This window comes from Thamnophis elegans, chromosome 13, assembly GCF_009769535.1.
Source record: "Thamnophis elegans isolate rThaEle1 chromosome 13, rThaEle1.pri, whole genome shotgun sequence".
Classification (NCBI taxonomy): Eukaryota; Metazoa; Chordata; class Lepidosauria; order Squamata; family Colubridae; genus Thamnophis; species Thamnophis elegans.
Window position 1 is genome coordinate 24,898,683 of NC_045553.1, and position 6,000 is coordinate 24,904,682.

Here is a 6,000-nt window from a genome sequence, read left to right on the forward strand (position 1 = left end):
GAAAACCCCCCACCCTCTCCTCCTCCTCCTCCTCCTCCTCCTCCTTCAGAGAGGTTTGCACGCGGGGAGGATCATTCTGCCTGCCCCCCCCTTCCATGCGCTCTCTCTTTCCTTCCTCCACAGCTGGCTGCCTCGGAGGTCAGCCCAGGGAGCGCCTTTCGGGAAGGGAAGGGAAGGGAAGGGAAGGGAAGGGGAAGGGAAGGGGAAGGGGAAGGGGAATGGAATAGGAGAAGGGGAAGAGAGGAGGGAATAGAATGGAATGGAATAGGGGAAGGGGAAGGGGAAGGGGAAGGGGAAGGGGAAGAGAAGAGAAGAGAGAGGAGAGAAGAGAAGAGAAGAGAAGAGAAGAGAAGAGAAGAGAAGAGAAGAGAAGAGAAGAGAAGAGAAGAGGGAATGTTACTAGAATGGAATGGAAGGGAAAGGGGAATGGAATAGGGGAAGGGGAAAGGGAAAGGGAAGAGAGAGGAGAGGAGAATGAAACCGAATAGAACAGAATCTCAAATTTTAGAATCCAGAGTGACATTGTGTCCCATTTCACATTGGTGTCTATGACAATTAGTTGTAGCCTACCTACTGCAGGACAAGAGTTACACTCTTTATTGAAGACAAGAAGAATAGAATAGAATAGAATAGAATTAAGAAAGAATAGAGTAGAATAGAAATAGGAATAGAATAGAACTTGGAGTTGTTCCAATCCAGCCCCCCTGCTCAAGCAGGGGAATCTATACTATTTCAGAAGGGGAAGGGAAGAGGGGAAGGAATAGAATATAGAATTTAGTTCTTTAGTTTAGTTCACTTTATTTGTATGCCGCCCTTTTCCCTGGGGGGACTCAGGGCGGCTCACAGTTCAAAAGGGGTGGGGGAAGGACAAACAATTTACAACATAAAAACATTACATCATTTAAGAACTCAACAGTCATACAATTCGAGTAGGGGTTAGAATCTTTAACCCCAGGCCAGCCGGGATAGCCAGATTTTAAGTGCGGTGCGGAAGGTCTGGAGGGTGGTGTGGGTCCGGATCTCCACGGGGAGTTCGTTCCAGAGGGTCGGAGCAGCCACCAAAAAGGCTCTCCTCCGAGTAGTTGCCAGTCTACACTGGCTGGCTGATGGAATTCGGAGGAGGCCTAATCTATGCGATCTTATCGGTCTAGTGGAGGTGATTGGCAGTAGGCGGTCTCTCAAGTATGTAACAGAACAAAATAGATGGAAGGGACCTTGGGGGTCTTCTAGTCCAGCCCCCTGCTCAAGGAGGAGACCCTATCCTATTTCAGATAAGTGACTGCCTAGTGTCTCTTCTTAAAAACCTCCAGTGATGGAGCGATGGGAAAGTGGGAGCATCCTGCAAGTTGCTTCTCAGTTTGCTCCGAAGAGACCCTCCATCCGAGTTGGGCTCTGCTTGCTTCACTCTGGCAGAGTAAATGGCCCAAGACGGCTTGTCTTCACCCCACACGCCGAGCCATAAATCCTGGCTGCAAATCATGGGCCAGCCCGAGACCCCCGCCCCCAACCCAAAAACAAAGCTTATGAGGGCTTAGTAAGAGGTGTTAATTTACTAAGTAGAGTTCCCTGCTAATATAAACTGTCTGAGGAAATTATCAGGATTCCTTAAAGCTAGGTTTAAGCCAATGGTGAAATTCAATTTTTTTTACTACTGGTTCTGTGGGCATGGCTTTGTTGGCATGGAGTGGCTTGGTGGGCGTGGCAAGGGAAGGATACTGCAAAATCTCCATTCCCACCCCACTCTGGGGCCAGCAGAGATAGCATTTGCCGGTTATCTGAATTACTCAAAATTTCTGCTACTAGTTCTCCAGAACCTGTCAGAACCTGCTGGATTTCACCCCTGGTTTAAGCCCAACTCTATGTTGGTTTGAGTTCAAATGAATCTTGGTCTTCTGGACACAGATTGGAAGGGGTCAAGCTGGAGCCCGATCCCAAAAGAAGGAGCCTTAACAAGAGTGCACACTATCCTTCATTTCGTAGATTGGCAAAATAGTGTTTTGGATCCTCCAATGCCGATTGAGGGCCCTGCTTGTTGGAAAAGAAAGAGATAGGCAGGTGTTCCAGCTGGGTTTAGAAGAAGCCGAGGAGCATGAGACAACGTTGCTGATGGATGCTGAACAACACCGAAAAGCCAAGCTATACACCAAAAAGAAGTTCCTCTACATTTAGTTTGTTATAGAAAGGCCTTCAGTTGTGTCATTTGTGTCAAGATGTGGATAGTGTTCAGAAAAATGGGAATCCTGGGAATATATAGTTGTCCTTCTGAAAAACTAGTATCGAAATCAGGAAGTCACAGTATGAACAAAACACAGCAATATGGAGACTGGCTCCATATTGGCAAAGGGATAGGGATAGGGATAAGCATCAATCTCACACTATTCTGATGATATCACCCTGACAGTCAAAAATGCATTGGATCTGCAATCTCTTGTATTAAAAGGAGCACAGTGGGGAAAATTGGAAACTTTGAGACCCCTCACAAGGAACAGATTATTTAGGGCAGGGGTGTCCAACCTTGGCAACTTTGAAGACCTGTGGACTTCAGCTCCCAGAATTCCCCAGACACCATGAGAGTTTGAAACCATCGGTCTTAAAGTTGCCAAGGTTGGAGACCCCTGCTTTAGGGGATGTTTTGCTTTGTGTTTGCTGGCTAGCTTTGGGGAAAAGGTCAATCCGTTCACCAGCTGCCCATCCCTTCTTCTCCAAAATCTCTGTGAGGTCCTGACACGCAGCCAGTCCAGGGAGTGTCAGGCAGAGTGTTACTCCCTCCCTAATTTGGACAGCCTGTTGGGAGGTCCCTCTTCCGGTTTGCACCCCACAGCACCAACTTTCCGCTTCTGCTTCTGCTTGGAATGCTCGCTCGTTCAAGACGCATCTGGGAAAGTTGGCTGGAGTTTGTCGTGCATCCAAGAATTGGCAAGGCCTGAGAAGCAGACAGGCTGCTTCTGTTGTTGCTACTCCTGCAGCAGCAGTTGTGGCACAAAAAAAATCTGTTGTCTATCAGGCAAAGAAATGCAGAAATGCAAGAAGGGAGCTGCAGGGAATGATTGTGTGTGTGTGTGTGTGTGTGTGTGTCTGTGTGTGTACCGTATTTCCCCGAAAATAAGACAGGATCTTATTTTCTTTTGAACCCCAAAATAAGCGCTTGCCCTTAATTGTTGGGAGGTCTTATTATTTTCAGGGTGCAGGACGTGGCAAGTGTGGTCACCTCATGGCTGCTGGTGTGCTGCAATACTTTCGGGGAGGGCTTATTTTAGCACATGTGCTCAAAAGCCTGATTGGGCTTATTATCTGGGGAGCAGTGGTGGGCTTCTACTGGTTTGGATCGGTTTGGCCAAATCAGTAGTGGTTTGGTGGCCTGGGTCACTGGAACTGTCAGTGACCAGGCCTGCCACACCCACAAACCAGTTCTTCGGGTGGCGCCATCTTGTTTTTTCCTTCTGCGCATGCGCAGAGCAATTTTTATTGCACTGTGCCTGTGTGCATGGTGTGGCCATGAGCAAACCAGCAGTGGCGACTGCTGGAACCCTTTCCTGCCGGGGAAGTCTTATTTTCAGGGAAGCAGGGTACACACACAAATATTGCTGTGTTATTTTGTAGGGGTAAATCTATGCCAGCAGCAGCAGATCATCAAGAGTGTCTCATTGGCTAGTGTTTGAATTCATCTATTTCCAACAGAGGGGAAGGCAAGGGAACTTAGCGAGTTATGTGTGCCCAGCCAACTCCAGCTTATTCAATAGAATGCAGTTAAAGAATTCATAGCTTGGCACAACATAACCTACCCAGCTGCTAAGACAAATCCCGTCCAGGCTTAGTACGATGCAGGAGTTTGGGTCCATCTGGCTCGTAGTTGGTGATTCTCCAGAATTTATGCAGGAATTTTTCCAGTCGCCTGGAAATGCGAAGGTTGGAACCTGTGACTTCTTGCATGCCAACATGCATTCCATCGCTGAGCCTCAATCAGGGTATACAGTTGAGTTCCAGATTTTGTGAACTTCATCTTCCATCAGCTTCTATACCAGCACTTTCCTTGGCAAGGCATTGGAAAGGGAATCAAAAATGTCTACCATGTTTTGACCTCCGAAATAAGCACTTGGTCTTATTTTCGGGGAGGTCTTATTATTTTTTTTGAAAAGTTTTTTTTTATTTTAATTGAACAAAAATACAAAAAAAGAATCATCCTTCATTACATCTTGTAGAAAGCGTGTCGATTGGTTACAGATAACTTTCGTGCATTTCTTTCAGAGTCATTACTTATAGTTCATATTAGATTATACACTTTACATCAAAAATCTTTGTATATTTATTGTACAGTTGTAGAGACTAATCTGATATTGCATTTAATAACTGCAGCTAGATTGTTGTTGGCGCAATAGTGGAAGAAGGAAGATTTGCCTACTATTCAAGACTGGACATTGAAAGTAACAAACCTAGCCGAGATGGCCAAAGTATCTGCATATCTTAAGGACCATTCAAACGAGAGATACAAACTGGAGTAGAAAAGATGGATTGATTATACTCAAAACAAATATGGGACTACTGTTACTGTTTATTAAATAAGAAACTCCAGATAGCTTATGATTAGAGATCAGGAATTATAAATTATCTAGAGTTAGTCCAGCAAGGAGGAGCTAGAGTTCAATGGAAATACGTTGTTCACCATCTTTTTTGGTTTTTTTTCTTAAACTGTACCTTAGATTCTCTTTGTTAAAGATTTATACCCTGTATTGGTTCTGGGAAGTCAGGGGGAGGGGGAAGGTTGAGGGGGTTTGGGGGGGGAGGGTGGGGGGGAACTAAACATTTGTAAAAGTTTGTGTTTTTTTTTCCAAAAATGTTTAATAAAAAAAATTTTCTTTAAAAAAAATCTTTGTATATTTTACTATCAATGTACCACAATTCTCATTTGACTACAATTATTTGAACATGCTTTTACGTCAAATCATTCATACTTAAAGACACAACCACATAATGACATTTGTTAGCTATTTCAAAAAATCCTCCAATAACATTACAGCTTTACGACATCTTTTAAGTAAAAGTCAATTAATAAAGTTTCTAAACCTTCCCCCCACTTTTCCCCCATAGAAGTCTTATTGTTTTTGAGGTGCAGGAGGTGGTGAGCGTGGTCACCTCATGGCTGCTGCTGTGTTGCAATATTTTCAGGGAGAGCTTATTTTGGGGGGAAGGGCTTATTTTAGCGCATGCGCTCAAAAGCCCAATTGGGCTTATTATCCAGGGAGGCCTTATTTTCAGGGAAACAGGGTAACTGTCCCATTACATTTGCCCATCCCATTAGAGAAGCATGGAGAAGGGGCCTCTCAGTCAAAGAAGGTTAACTTGTGGGATCCAGGAAGTGGACCTTCATTGTTGCTCTGCTTGCCCTTTTCAACCTCAAAGTTTGACTGGCCTCAAGCCTGGCAGATTTTCGGAAAGCTCTTAAGATGTGGATGTCCTAAAGGTGCTTTTTTCAGGAGGCAACTGGATTTTCTTTTCTTTTTTTTTCACTCGAAGACGTTTCACTTCTCATCCAAGAAGCTTCTTCAGCTCTGACTAGATAGTGGGGAATGGAAGGATTTATATTCCTTGCATCCTTTTAGAGGGTTGTTGAAGCACTTGGAGGTTTATCTGTGTCTTCAGGGTCACAGGGTTCTTGGATGAGAAGTGAAACATCTTCAAAAGAAAAAAAACCAGGAAAGTCCAGTTGCCTCCTGAAAAAGCCCCTTTGGGACATCCATGACCTGGATGACTAAGAATCTCTAGACTTTTAACTATACAATTTGGGATGGACACCCTTTGAGTGGTGTGGAATGGATTTCCAGAGGAAAAATTGCAGACTACAGGAACCATTTGCACCACTCAAGTGACCCTGAGGACACAGATAAACTTCCAGGTGGCCTCAATGACCCTCAAAAAGGAGGCAAATGACCAGATGTCTGCAAGGGGCATAAATCCTTCCATTCCCCACCCTCCTGTCAGAGCTGAAGAAGCTTTTTGGATAAG